At 37.2% G+C, this 16,460-nt stretch overlaps 1 protein-coding gene across 2 annotated transcripts in view; it reads left to right on the top strand.

Moving 5' to 3' along the window:
• The window catches only part of klhdc10 (kelch domain containing 10), a 216,414-nt gene that overhangs the window by 157,500 nt on the left and 42,454 nt on the right, over positions 1–16,460 (top strand). The window lies entirely within an intron of this gene.

The raw sequence follows: 16,460 nt of genomic DNA, 5'->3' as shown, positions 1-16,460 counted from the left end.
AAATCCCAAATATTAAGACCAAAATCAATATAAAAGTTGGTAATCTGTGTGCATTTAGATGTCAAGTTTACTAGTCATCGTCCACTTGTTTTTCTAAAGTTAAATAATCCTATCACTAAACTCCATGACCTCTTTACAAAAGAAAAGCACATGGTGACATCCGCACCCCACCTCCAGCTTGTGATGGATGGGGCTCCTGTTGCATCATAAGCCCTGATCCCTCCCTCCTGGCTAAAACCTGGATTTAAGGCCTGTGTCCTTCTGCCGAGGGAGGAGGAGGGAAGCGCACTAATCCATCAGGCACTGCGCACATCCAAGCATCCCACTCCACTTCTAGATTATCGGCGCTGAGCAACATGATCGGAGAGAGACTGTCTAATCTCTGTCCGACCACATCCGATCTGAACAGAGCAAAATGAGAGGGAGATGTTAATGGAAGTGTGTAGGGAGAGCGAGGGCTCGTGTGTTTGTGGTTTTCAGGTCATGGTGGCAGCTGGCAGGAGCTGCTCAGTGCACGCGAGCTGCAGATTAAGGGACTCTTATTAGCACGCTTTCTGAGAATCGGCCCTGGCCCCACCCTCATCCCGTCCAAGTGCTCGGGCCAATCTGTTCCTCAGACGGCGCCATGTTCACAGAACACACAGCGTTCAGCTCTAATCCTAATACATAACCACAATTCTATTTTAACATCAGAGCGTTACGTACCTGATTTAAGTGTGATGTCATACATAAAACCACTGACAAGTATAGTTCAATCACTGAGCAAATTTTTGCATATCAGATACTTATATAACCTTAATAAAAGGGGTATTTCTTTTTTCAAATTTAATATATTAATAATTATTATTATTAAATAATAATATTAATTAATTATAATTTGGTTAAATTCATAAAGTTTTAAATTTTACAACATTTATTCATTTAGGTTCATTTATAAATATAATATTTAATCAATGTTTTTTTCCGAAAACATTAAATAGTCAATTGCAACTTGAATGTTAAAAGTGCATTAGTAAATGTAGAAATTGATATTAACCTAGACATAAATACAATAAAAATGCTTTTGTTCTTTGTTAATTCCTAGCAAAGGCAATAACTAGAGTTAATTTCAGAATTTCCTATTTTATATCCCAATTTTGCCATAATATCAGCATGCAAATTTCCAATGTGTATTGTACATTTTACAATAGAAAAATACTATTTAAAATGTTTCCAAATTCAGACAGAGGGAAACTGGAAATTAGAAGAGCTTTGCTAACACAAGCAGACCAAAGTTACCATAACACTTTGTCTCAGAGTTGTAAATGTATAGGAATCCTCATTAGTTTTATCTTTTTATGAGGGTTGCCATTAGCTCGAACAAATGGTAACTGGCCGTCTGGTGGTATTGTGTCATCAGGGGAATATGGGGCTGAGGTATTGATTGTGTTAAGGAGAGGATATGGCTCTGACGGCTCCAGTCTCTGCGGGGGGCTTGTTCCTCCAGCCTGGAGCTGCACAAACTCTGGGGCAGAGCTTTAATCTCTACTAATCGTATCTTAATACACACTACATCCCTCTGGCCCTCTTTCTTTCACACAAACACACACACACTCACACGCGTGCACATGCTAGCAGTAGCTCTGAACTAATGGATTATCCCCCTCACTAAACCCAACCTGTCTATCTATCTATTTGATATTTCATGCAGAAAATATTCAGAATATTGTTCGGAAATCTATTTATCATCTGATTGATTTATTATTCAGAAGTATTCATTTTGCTATTCAGAATATAAAAAAATCTGATTAAATGTTTATATATTATTCAGAACTATTCAGATTTTTATTCAGAATACTATTTAAAAATCTATATGAATATGTAGATATATCGATCTAGCTATCTATCTATCTTTGTCTGTCTGTCCATCCATTCAAAATATATTTAAAAAATGAATTGATAATATATTCAGAATATTATCCATCCATCCATCTATCTATTCAGAATATTCACAAATCTGACTGAATGATAAATACTATTCAAAAATATTCAGATTGTGATTCAGAATATTATTCAGAATCTGTCCATCCATCTATAAATTGTAGCATGATATTATTGATAGAATATTAGTAATTATGTATTTCTAAAACAGCAAGCAGACACACACACACTTATATTACCCTTAAATAATTATTTCCTAAAAACAATATACAGTGACTAAAAATGCAGATGCTTCATGAGGTAGGGGATTTTTTTCCCACCCACCACCATCATCATTGTCATCGTCACTTACTTACGATGTTCTCACCATCAAACACACCTCGGCACCAGACAGTGCGTAAGAGAGATGGACCCTAATCTCATTCCACTAATGCTCTCTTTACATTAGAGTACAGACCGAGCTCTGTCTCGGCCATGCTCTTTCTTTCTCTCCTAACCAGGGATTATTCACTGAATGAGAGAGTGAGAGAGAGAGAGGAGGTCGGTACAGAGGAGGAGGCCTGAAAAATGCTGTGTAACCCGACCCATGCATCCCATCTGGAGAAGGCCCACATGGACAGAGATTTCCCACAAAGCAATTATTGCAGCCGAAGTTTCGGCAGGAATCTGACACAATGTTCCTTTCTTCTCCAATATATACATATTTGCTTTGGATTTTCTGATGCAGGCAGGTAAACAGCATAAAAGTGAACAGCACTAGCAGAGATACTGATAATAAACCAATGGAGAAACCAAGATATTATTCATAAAAAAAAAAACAATGGAGAAAACTATGTTTAATGGGATTTTGCAACGCATTTGGAAGGGTATGCAAATCAAGGGCTGCAACCTCTATAGTGGCTCAAAACGGTTCTTCAATGAACAATATTGAATATTTGACTGCATTGTTTCTGTAATGCATAAACATAAATTCTCTAACAAATTAATTTAGATTCAGTTCCTCCTCAACAAAAGCGTTCACCATCAACCAAAGACCTAAATAGAGTGATTGACAGACACTAGGAATAATAACATTTAACTTCATTGATGGCTAATGTTTTCATATTGTCATTCATTCTGTATGAATAGATTTATGCAAAAGGAGATAAAGAGGACTTAATCCAGCAATCCTCTCCTCACCTACATTAGCAGCCCCTGACCCAGATACAGGGTCGGCTTCTCTCTTTACCAAGCGACAAAACACACGCTGTTTCACACAAATGCCAAATCACAGAGTTCTCCAAGAGCTGTTTCATACAGTAATTTTTTTTATTTTGAACATGAGACTTTGATTTGAAACCTATAATATGTATAATTCAATGCTCTATTTTGGCTGACACAGCCCAATAAAGAAAAATAAGGAAGACCGATCCAACACAATGACATTCACAATGGCACTAGAGTGAAAACCAATCATGGCCGACTAGTTAAAGCGAACAGCTTGTATCAATGACTGAAGAATCAGGAGCTTTGAGACTGTGGTGTGCAGTGGGGGAATATTTGAATTTCACCCCAACCAGCACAACTCACAGTCACTCACTCAGGGGACGGAGCCTGCGACTTTTCGAACCTGTGCTCTCAATTCTTCGGAGACTGATATCCATGCTTCAGAGTGGAGATGTTCTCAGGTAGTAGTTGGCAAGTCTAGAACCACCGGATCTGACTACCTCACCAGTGTGAGTTCTACCATTGCCAAATACCGACGGAGAACCTTCGAGTTTTGTCCTTGAACTCTGTAGCAGAGGAGAAAAGGGCTATTCATTGCCACAACAGATATACAGTAATACCTTACCTTCCATTTTTAAGATTCTTAAAATGAAAGGTAAGAGATGGAAAATGATTAAAGGTCTTCATTGAGCCAAAAACAAAGGCTCTTACTAGTACTAAATACACTCTTTAAAAAATAAAGGTTCCAAAAGGAACTTTTTTTATAGCAGTGCAGTACAAGAACCATTTTGGGTTCTCCAAAGGACCCTTATTTTTTTCTTAGTGTGAAGAATATTTGAGTAGTCTAAAAAAACCTTTCCATTTTAAATACCATTTTGTGCAATGGAAAAATTAAACTGATATCAAATATATAAAAAAAACATTTTAGAGAGCATATATGAATAAAATAGCCTCTAAAAAGTAAAAAAATTTATACAAATTTTTGCATTCATCGATAAAGATGCAGTTGCTTTCAAGAGGAGATGAATATCTGAGAATCCGTCCTCCAGTAATGACAGTTCATGGTGTCTGATGCAGACAAACCTTTTTAGTGTCATAATCCATCTGTGCAAATCATCTCTCAGCAAAAACCACCATGACTACTTCTATTGGGGTTCAGCTGCAGTGACCGAAAGGAAAATGTCTTCATGAAGGTACAAGATTATCGAACTTTCGGCTTTCCACAGCAAAGGTCGCTTCTTATGTTACACTGGACAGAAGGACTGAAAATAGAACATGACTGCCTATGAGAGGATCAATCACGCCAATGGCCTGCTTGTCTGTCCTTTGTGAGCGCATGATTTCTAGCAGCATTTCTGTCTTGTCCCATATTGGCACTACACATAATTGCTCAACGTATAAATAAAAAAGCAAAAATGTGCTAGTGCCAAAACAGGCAAAGAAGAGGGACAAGAGCGTATCTGAGAGTTTGGAATCCAGACCCACTTACACCAGAGAAGCAAACCGGATATCAAGTGGTTCTTTCTCTGCTCTGTTTATGGCCCTTTGGTAATTCACTGATAGTGTGCTTTCACAGTGAATTCTACCAGTGCCATACACAGAACAGGAGTCTGTCAGCTTCACTCCTTTAAGACAACCTGCGTCCTCCAGTTACACCAATGAAAGAACGACAGAGCAGCGGGGAGAGAGGTGTACGAGGGGAGGTGGGGGGAGATTGGAAGGAAGTTGAGAAGAACCCTTCTTCCTAAAGGGAAAGAAAGAGAGAGACAGAGAGTGAGAAAGGAATGCAAAAGTTCATCATAGGAGATTCAGAGAGACAGCAAGCCAAGAATGCAGTACAGAATAATACGGTGTAATGATGAAAAATATTTAAATCAGTGGAGGCAAAGACTAGTTAGCACATTTGGCAGATGCTTTTTGACTAAAAATTGCACCGTATTTCAGTTCATACATTTCCTGGGAATCAAACCCATGACCTTGGCAACCTTGGCTTTCCTATCACCAAGCTCTACTGTTTGAGGTGCCTTCAAAAAAGGCTCTTCTAATTTATTTCAGTTATGGAGAATGAAAACAAAAATTTAATTTTTGAAGACATTTCAAAGCTATTTCTTTTGTTGGATCATCATTGTTATTATAAAGGACATACTAGGACACACTTTTCCATGGATAGATGGATAGAGCATTTTCAGTCAAATGATTCGCAAAATGCTGACTCTCCTCCATTCTGATATTTTAATTAGCTTTTGAGAAGATTAAACCAAGTTGTAATTATAATCATAATATTTTATACTGAGCAAGGACTTGCATCTCCTTAAGAACGAAGAGTCTCTTCCTCGGATGAAATTGTCTTTACATAATCTTCAGAGATTATCAAACAAAGTTCTGGATTTATACCAAAAGGATAATCCCTTTACTGTGAAATGCATGTCCAAGTATGAGATCACAAAAACATTTATCTCCTTCAAAACACAGCAGACAGTTCCTAAGCAATAAAAGCCTGCAGAGATCTGCCAACATCATTTTAAGCATCATCATAATCACTGTCTAAAGTGACACGAGAGACGCCATGTTGCTGGGTTCACTAGCCTTAAGCAAAAAACCCCAAACACACAGCACCCAAGAGAGCTTGCTGCCTTTGAGACCCCATATCTTCTGGTTACACGCCATCTGCCATAGAAGAAGCCACCAGACCTAGAACAGCCTTCTCCCCTATAGGCGAAGCCTGCAGCCCCACCCAGGAGGACCCAGGAACAGCCATTAGCTCCTGCTCCCTCTGCTCCTGCAGGAGATGGAGGCCAGATTGATTCCAGATCAAAAATGATGTTCTAAGTGATTTTTCAGACGCCCAAATGGATCCCGGAGCAGGACTCCTCTTGCAATTTCCTGGTATAATCAATACCTCTAAAAAGCCAAGTTGAGAAGCCAGCAAAGTCAAATTGGTCTAGCTGGTTCTGTTTCGCCCCCACCCCTGCATAATGAAAGAAAAAAAGCTCATATGATAACATCATGACGACTTAATGGTCTATTTTTGCTGGCTGTCTTGGCACAAGGCATCATTAAAAATGAAAGTACTCAAAACTGAATGTCATCCCCTTCACAATTTCCCAAAATGTGAATAACAAATGCGTGAAACCATATAGTGCCACGGGCAAAACCATATAAAATGTTCAAAAGATCTACTTTAACAAATCATCCATATATGTTTATTTCCATTCTGTAACTAAAGAAAATGGGAAAGGTTTATAGAAATAGAATAAAATGAATAATGCACGTATTTATACTGTAACAATGCAGATTATTATTATCATTTTTCATTACTTTTTAAATCCAGACTCATTAAGTATTATGCGATTTTATTTATTTATTTATTTTTCCAATTCAGGTCAATCCGCAATAACTAAAAGACTAATTCATTTGAGCCTGATAAAATTATAACCATTTTTATTTTTCGTTTAAGGTAACCCAATGCAGTGTCTTTGAACCCTACATGGCATCATGCCTGCACTGCGTCACATTCATGGCCGGTTGTTTCTGCGTCAGACGGATCCAGAGTTATCACGTTTTTGGAAGATTTAAGTCTCATAATTTTGATCATCATTAATAAGTTGTGTGAGGGGGCGTTGGTCACCTCTTGTTAACCTCGGCCTCAAAGCTCCCGGTTAATCGCATTTGTCTAATTAGCGAGCATCTCCTCGAACTTTAGTTATTTTAGGAAAGATTTGGCCAGACCAGTTCAGTGTCCCCCAAAAAGGACAACGCCCGGGGCGACTTGTGCTCTCAAGGTGATTATAGACAAAACAATCGTTGTAGAAGTCTCGTGGATTGTTGACCTGTAAATATAAAACTATTTTCTTTAGTAGAAAATATGAATTTTTTTTATGTAGGCCTATTTAATTAATGCATTTATATTTTTTGTGGTAAAGTGATATTTTTGTGACAAACTGAAAATATAAAAAATGCACTTGTAAGTTACACAGCAAAAACAATAATAAAAATATAGGCCTATATATTATAATAAATTGTGAAATATAATTAGTTAATTGTTTGTGGGCTTAATATTTGGCATCGTACCATAATCGCTGTCGGCGTCATTGTTTTCGTTTTTTTTATAGCATAACGTCACTGCATAATATATTTTTAGTTATTAAAATAAATAACCCAGACTTCTTGAGGTTGATTGTGAGTTACTTCGACTTTCTTCCACATGCAGTTGCTAGCATAACGACTTTTACTTACTAAACAAATTGCTTTAAGCCTATGCAAACGACGCAGGGGCAAACTGAAAATCAAAAAGAAGAATTGTAGAATTAGGCTACATTTTGGCGGGACCCAGGAAAAGGTGTAGATGGGTTTTTGACATAAAACACTTTTTGGAAGCTGACTTGCCCCGCGGTCTGACATCCTGTATAGGCTACTCCTAAAAACATTTTAAACTAAAATAACTAGGCTACTTATGCTTTTACAGCTATTATAATAGGCTACATTGTTTTTTATTATTATTATTATTTTACAGTTCATTTTGAATTACTTGTGCTTTTAAATCCATCAGATTTAAAAACTACAAATAAACGAATTAGTGAAGGCAAAAAAGTGTTTAAAACAGCAAAAAGGGCGTCCAGTTACAGGACCTAAAACATACACGTTCCCTCAAATATCTAAATACATTTATTTAAATTTAATTTCAATACATATTAACGTAAAATAATGATGCTGATAAAAGCGTTGCGTCAACCATCCAAATATCCAGTCCTGTTTTTCAAGAGGGATGCTGTGAATGCAAATCCACACACGCTACTTATTTTTTCCATTGAAGCTATTATCCTATGTAATAACTAAACAACATTCAATTCAATAGGCTATATATTAATTTTTTTTAGTCATAAAAAATAAATAAAATATAATGTGTTTCATAAAACCCGTAAAAATAATAAGTGTAGCCTTTTAAAAGGAAAACACGCAGGGAAGCATTTCAAAAAGAGGACAGTATTTGTATAGCCTACACATTCTGTCTAAAATTTCCGTGTGATTTCAAAAAATTATTCAAGAGCTTACCTGATGCGTGCGTCTCAAAATCTTAATAACTTTTTTTTAGACTCGGCTTCTTCCTTTACTTTATTTTTGTACACTCACAAAGCTTTAAACACAACTAAAATCTAAAACTCTGTCTTATCGCCCTGATTTGCACAGATTCGACGAACATCTGAGCGCCTGCTATCAAAAACGAGCTGGACTTTTTCTCCAAACACTGCACGCAGAGCTTGCGCTGATTTAAACGCATTCGCTTCCCGGGACTTATCAAGCTCTCTCGCCGCATAATCGAGCATTTTTCAATGAGACAAAGAAGTCAAAGCGTCGTCACTGACTTCCTGAGTATCAAATAACGAATGCAGCCCAGTTTTCCCCCCCTCTTACATATTCTCCCTCTCTCCCTTTTCCACCTGAAGAGTCGCTGTACCTGCGCAGATCCAGGTGCTCAAACGACTCCCAGAGTTTCAAACCAAATTAAACAGAATGCACAGAAGGCAGCCCGCCTGTTTGGTCTGCAACCGTGAGGATTTGCCAATGGAAAGATAATTAGTTAAGCATCTTACCCCAGTGCCGATTGAATAATCCAACCCTCCTCTCGTCTTCTGCGTTTTGCGATGTCACTAACTCAGGTGCTTTTTTTTCCTGTCCTTTTAAGGTGGAGCTGGCGGAGGCGAGGCTCTCTGGAGCTCTGCTGCAGTTCGACCATACAGCTGTCGCTGCTTTAAATCATCTTCGGATTAAAAGATTGTCATTTCAGAACCGAATTATTCTGGAGATGGGTTTTCATTTAACAACAGAAAAATAGTGCAGAGAGCAGGTTTTTAATTGCTACGACAGCATCTTATTTTTTCATAGTCTCCGGGAGTGTGGGAACTAATTTAAGATTTTCAAGGCGCTCGGGTTTTTAAAATAATTCCCGTCAGTAGGATTTCATCTTGCACAACCGAAATTGTGCACAGTTTGCTAACTGTCAGCTAGCCTACCATAAAACCGTTTTAAACATAACAGGCTACCGCCTATACATTTCTGATAACTCTACAACAACGAGATAAATAATCTCACTTGTAATTTATATTACGTAGGCTAGGCATACATATTTTATCATCGACAGCGGTTCCTATGATTACGTCATCACGCGAATGTTTATTTATCGAATGCTGAGGAAATTCGAACTTTTTCTCGTTAGTAAAACGTTGTTTAAACTAATATATATTTCTACTTATTTCTAAAAGTATTTCACACTCTTGCCCTCATGGTATGACTTGAAATCGTGATATATTCGTTTGGCCACAACATCCAATAGGCTACTTTTTAAATTGCATTTTCCATCATGCAGCGCGTTCTCGCCGTTTTAATTTCGAAGTACGTAGCATACATGTGACTCTGAGACGGTACATTTTGACCTTTATTTATCAGTGCTGTAATAGGCCTAAATAATTCGAAAAACTATGACAGCCTCAACAAATCTGTAAATACACTCTGAAAATAGTGATTTAGAATACGATCTCTTTAATAGCCTGCCCTATCGCAATATTTTGTAATTTGTCCTTCTGTTTAGTAAGAGAGCCCACAGACTCCTACAAACAAACACATCTTTGGACCAAATGTGACGTGTTGTGTCTGTAGAGGACCAAGACAGGTGTTTACCTGTATTACTGGCAGACAAAGAGGCTCTGTCTGCAGAGAGAGAGAGAGAGAGAGAGAGAGAGAGCAAAAGGGGGAATGAAAGAACTCGGCTAACAAAAAAACATCTTAAACCAGACTAAATTGGTTTTCTGGTCTAAATTCTGAGCTGGTCTGATCAAAGAGGATTGCCAACAGGTTTTAATGAGGTGTTGTGCACTTTTCAGATGATCTGTCTGGAAGCTAATCCATCTTAAGACCAGCTAGACCAGGCCAGGGAGCAGACTAGACCATCTTAAACTATCTAAAACCAGTTGAGCCTTTTTCCCAAAAACAATATTTATATGATAATTATAACAAAAAATAAATAAATAAATAAATAAAAAAGAGAAAGAGAGCAAAATATAATCAGAAAAGCCTCTCAATACGTGATAATGCATTGCCTGGTGGATGCATGGATTTTCTCCGTGTGTGTCCCGCAGGTCTTGGGGTTTGGGATCAGATGACATCATCCAGATGGCCTGTAATGAACAAGTATTCAAAAGCACCATTTCATCTGCTCTATGCCTGCAGGCCCTACCAGCTATGAGCATCCTTTTACATAACGGTCCCCCCTCAGTTAGCAGCCAGAGTCCATCTTTGTGCTCAGCAAGTTGCTTGAATAGTTCAAAAAAATTACCTTAATAGGACTGTATGCTGTTATATCATTTAAGTCTTTTTAATTCTGTCAATTTGGAATCTATAATTCAGTCTATTATATTAATAATAGGTTTAGGCCTACCAGCCTATGCCCCAATGTCAATTATTCACAGATCTATGACAACATTTTAGCAGTCTAAAAATAAAATAATCTCAAGTTAAACTGGTATAAATGGTTACCCCATGTGAGAGTCATCGTAGACAGCATCCATCCGTCCTGGAAAGCTCTTCAAAGCAGCCGCAGTGCAGTCGGTGCATCACACTCCAAGTGCTTCTACAGAGCCTGGAAGCAATGCTGTCCTCCATTGGGTCTCTCTTCGTATATATACCCATCCATGTTAACCTCAACCCCCGAGTCCACTTACCTGCTGTTGATAGTTGAAGCCTATACTGACACCTCAGTGGAAAAAAAACGGCTCTATATTTTTAAATTATGCCAGTGGTGTTAGTCTGGCGGCTCTGGTTACATCTATTCAAACCGAATCGCCAGAGTGAAATCTATCCCAGGGGCTCTTTGTTGACCAGTCAGTGCTGGTAGAGTCGTCCCCTCACCCGTCCACTCTCCATTCACCTGATTAACTTCGAAACACGAGCCGCAGATCAGCTGTATGAGGGAAGTTAAGCTCTTGAATTTTTAAAATAGTCATTTCGTTGCAGCTACCTGTCGGTCCATATGACGTTTAGAGCCCTCCCCACCTGCCAAGATGGGTATCGGGTGTAACCGGGCCACTCTTCTGGCACAACTGATGCCCCTCATCGAATGATACATGATACGGGCCGCGGAAACAAAGAGCGGGGTGGAATAGTTTACAGATGATCAACGGAGCATTTGATGTATTGACAAACTCCCACTGCCATGAACCCCACCTGTCATATTATCTATTAAATATTATACACTTATAAGTATTATAAACTTGTGAACACATGCTGAGGCAATGTGTCACCAACAGTTAAGTCACTGTTTGTGGTTTAGGTTTTATTATATCCATAAGAATTTGTAATTGGAATTATTAATATATAGATTTTAAAATATGTTTTAGTTGTAAAGCTAATTATTTGCCTTTTTGAGTTCTAAGTGCATTTTATGGTCAGCATTACAATTTAAATAAAGGAATGTATTAAAGTTCAAGCCTTTATTGTTGAAGCAATTTTTTTTCATGGAAAAAAATATCATTTGAGGAAATGTATTTATTTAATAGGATTTATTACTTTTTGTAATTTGTTTATTACTATGCAGGTGTTAACTACTTTCACAAAGAGATATATAATATTATTCAGTTGCAGTAAATTTCCTGCTTGTAATGCACTATACAGATTAAATCTTTAATACTTCTTAAATAATCACAAAAACAAAAAACAAAAATCCTGATGAGACGGAAATGTAATTCAATATGCTCCATAAATTATATTACAATGATATCATTGTTTTGAGCATATACACATTTAAAATACAGAAAGGGATAAAAGATTAACTGAAGGCAATAACAATGTTTTGGAGCCAATGTCACTCTGTCACTCATAATTTAGTCACTTATTTATAAACAGATAAATGCATGCATTACAGTTTCATTTCTAAAGAATATTTCACAGCATCACTTACACTTAAAAGCTTTAAAACAAGCTGCAAAGACACAGGAAGAAGAATCTTCATTGCAGACTGCCAAAAAGCTCATTTTTATCATACAAGAGGGAATGATGATTTGAAAATAGATGCTGTTAATAAACTGCATAGGGATGCAATATAATTAATATTGATCTGATATTGTTTGATTCAGCTCTAAATGGCAAGAAACATTTCAGAAGATAACTGAGTATAAAAATGCTTGTGCAATTCGATAGTAATTGGATTAATCCAATTATGCAGTTATTTAGCATATTACAACATATTGATATATTCAACTAATATGCTACTAATAGAAGATGTCGTTCTGCATGTCATCACCTTACCATCGGCAACATTAATTTTGACCAAGTTGGCATCATCAGTAGCCATGGAGACAGTGAGTCAGAGCATCTGCCATTTGTGTCTTTGTCTGAGGCGTTTTTAATCAGACGCTTATCCATTAATAACGGAGCTGGGCTGCTTCAGTAACCGAGTCCTTGACACGAAACACGCTCATCGTGATCGTGATCTTTCGTCTCACATGTCAGCATCAAGATGCCATTTCACACAAGACACAATCTGACATGAAAAAGAAAAGAAATAAATAAGGCAGTACGTTTAGCTTCTGATCTTAGCTGTTTCTTATATTCGATCGTACAATAACGCGGTCAGTTATGGTGTTTTATTGGGCTTCGTACATTATGATGATTCTTGGGTGTATCTGGCAACTCATGTACTAATGAGAGTTCAGACGTGCAGGGAGCGATAATTAATGTGATGGATATCAACTGAGGAATCATGACAAAGCCGGAGTGCTTTTAAATTGGTCCTTCATTCCGCAGCACTTTCGACCACTTTTTTTGTATATTGTTCCATAATTGCTTTTTCTGCGTTTATGCCATCTATCATTTCTTGCGATAGCAAATCCCAACACATTACCTCTAAGCTTCTGTAGTCCGAAATTGTTTTAAGCGAAAATAATGGAGACATTAACGAATGTACAAGACAGTATCAAGCTTCTCCTGCGAGTACGGTGGACCGCTGGGACTGGTCACGTGACAGCAAACTCTGATTCCAGCCAATCACAGCGGCCGTCCGGGACTGGGCATTACGTCATGTAGGCCTGTAGTCCTCTTGACCATCGCACTGCAGATAAAGGTCTTTAAATATTTCATTGAGGAGCTCATGTTCCTCCAGCACTGGAGGTCAGGGCTTTGGAAAAATCGGTACACGCACTGTCCCGTTTCTGTCGGAGCTCGTCCTTGACCGTTCACGGACAGGTTCTGACTCAGTGGAAATGTTACTTGGGAAAGACTGGTGGAAGAGTTATAATGTAGTAAAACAGATGTGCTAAAAGCCCAGAGAAATAGAAAAGGTAATGAAAAGGAGAGGAAAATGTGGGAGGGTGAAGTAAAGCTACAGTTTGTACTCCTTTTTAATTCCATCTCTTTCTAAAGCATGAGAGAACAAGAGAGGACAGATTGCTGCGTGACAGAGACATTTTGGTTGAAAAGATTAATTTGCCTTATGTTGCTAAATTGTTTCCCTCTTGTAAAACCGGTGACATTTTGTGTATCGACCCCTGCAGGCCACTAATGGTACTACAGATGTATTACGATTCTACTTTGTGTAGCTTGAGGGACACCTGGTGGTCAATGCTGTATTCTGCACATAAAATTTGTATAATATAATATAATATAATATAATATATAATACATTAGATGATGCAATTCCTAGGCCCCCTGTATACATTGACATGGCCTGAATTATTTCTGTGTTGTCTTTATGCTGTAATTTATAAAGTCTGTTTTTGGAATCAAATGAAAAGGCATTTTGGTGGACTTGGAAGAATTTAAAAATATATTTAATTTGACTTCAGTGTATAATATTCTCCTCTCGGCCACTTTGATGACATGACTGCCATCTAGTGGTGGTACAGAGTAACAACAACATGCTGTGGGAAAGTTAGTAGCCCCTGAGGCTTTCCCATTTGCCCACTTATAGAATTTGAATTGTGGCTGGCATTTAGAATATTTTTTGAAAGTTTGTAATATACATTCAAATATAGCATATGGGAATATAATTTAAGTCATTCCTGCAGTATCATTTGAGATTTTTATTTTTTTATGTGTGGTAATTTAAATATTTTTAATTATTATTAAAGAATATAAAGGAAATATGCTCTAGTCAACCCCATGTCTATAATTAAAATAGGTTATGATGGGGACACTAAAATGTATTGAATACTAATATGGAAACCAAACAAGGACATGAACATGACAAATAAGGTAACATTTAAAGTTATAGTTCGCCCAGAAATTAAAATTCATCATTTATTAATGAATGTTGTTCCAATCCTGTGAATTTCTTTCTTCTGTTGAACAGAAAATATTTTGAAGAATTTTGTCAACCGAACACGCAACTTTCATAATATGGGGGGAAAAGAAAAAAACTTTGGAAGTCAATGGCTACCGGCAGCTGTTTGGTTACCAACATTCTTCGAAATATCTTCTTTTGTGTTCAACAGAAACACATTTAGGCACTAAACATTCTGAATAAAAAGACTGACCAATTTTTCACAGAAAACAAAGATGCAAAGCAGTTTGTACACATATTTAATATTTTATTAAAAAAGAAGTTATTACAGTTTACTGTACACAGCTATTTAAGAGATTATAATCCTATAGATAAAGAGCATTTGTCCTTTGCGACAGGCATGCCCACTTCACAATGCAAAAGAAAAAATGATGGCAAAAATAGAGTGTAAGATTAATGGATAAGGAAATAAAGAGAGCAAATTACCTTTATATCTTGGGGAGAAAAAAAAACAATTTAAAAAAAAAAGTATATTTTCCTTTTAAGTCAGCGTATCACACACTAGGTACTAAATACAGATAATATATTTAAAAAAAAATCCATGCTGTGTGCCCACATAAGCCCCATGTCTGAGCACCCTATTGAAGAACAGGTACAGGGACTAAAGGACTGAACTAGACTGGACTCTACACCGGACGCATGCAAAGTGCACTGGAGAGTTCAACACAAATGCAAGAGATGCGATGCCACTGGCTGAGAGGTCCAGCAGGCGGGGCCTCTGAGGCCACAGCAGCAGCCGGAAGACAGATCTCTTCATCCTCTCTCTTTCTCAGGCAAACAAACAGCTGGAGACCACAACATTAATAACTGCTGTCCCCTGGATGTGCGCGTGTGTAAGCACTGGGGGCTTATGGGTGCAAAACACAAAAGACACACTATAATAATTTATTTCACCCCATCTACTAAAAAATGTAAATAAAATAAGAATAACTCCCTTCAATCCCAAACACATTTTTTTAGCATGTATTACTTGCTCCAAATGAGCATCTCTTTTATTGATATGGGGGGGGGGGCAGTAATCCAAAAATTAGTAAATAAATTCTCACCAAAAAAAGTAGAATTTTAATTATAATGGAAGCACACTTATACATGTTTATTTGAGATTCTCAGACTCTTTAGTCAGAATAAAATGACTAAAGAGTCTGAGAATCTCAAATAAATATTATATATATATATATATATATATATATATATATATATATATATATATATATATATATATATATATATATTAGTTCAAACTAAATTGTCCATATTTTGTCTCTCATATTAAAGTCTGGGGATCAGAAATGAAATAGAGAAGCTGAGTTTGTCTTGTTTGTCGGGGGTGTGTTGCTAGGCATGGCAAAATGTTTACCATAACAACCAAACCGCAGCAGAGAAGCATTTTCTTCCATAAGTGTCTGAAAGATGTGAAACAAAGCCACCTCTAATAGAACACAGTCTCTCTCTCTCTCCTTGTAAGGTAACTTCTTAATACAATACTGCATATAAGTGTTGTTTTTCTTCTTTTACTTGAAAATATGAACAGATTTAGACTCAAAACTGACACTTTACTTTTTTCCATTGCACAATTTGGCCAATTCTTGACTCGGGCTATAACAACATCAAATGTCTAGCCCATAAAACATCAACAAAAAAAGGAAAGTTGAGAATATAAAAAGCCACTCCATGGAAGAAAAAAAAACAAAAAAAAAAACCTTGGCAGCCCTTGATCAAATCACTCGAGCTGAACTGAAACACCTCCCCTTATGCCATTGTTGTTGGGGTCGATGTCCGTTTTTCTCTACACTTCAACCCCGTTTCATTTACATTTTGGACGATGAATCTGCAAGTGCATTCAGAATGCGAGATTTGTGAGAATACTGCAAAAACACATACACAAACTAAATCTGGTTCTTCATGGTACCAACATGCCACTGATGATATCTGCAGATGTTGAAATTCAAAAGCTCTTTATACAGAAGATATCTGCCCGTTTCCACCCCGTTACTCTTAAAACCCA

Source organism: Carassius carassius, chromosome 26 (assembly GCF_963082965.1).
Source record: "Carassius carassius chromosome 26, fCarCar2.1, whole genome shotgun sequence".
NCBI lineage: Eukaryota > Metazoa > Chordata > Actinopteri > Cypriniformes > Cyprinidae > Carassius > Carassius carassius.
Note: the sequence above shows the minus strand (reverse complement) of the source record. Positions and strands in the feature narration are given on the sequence as shown.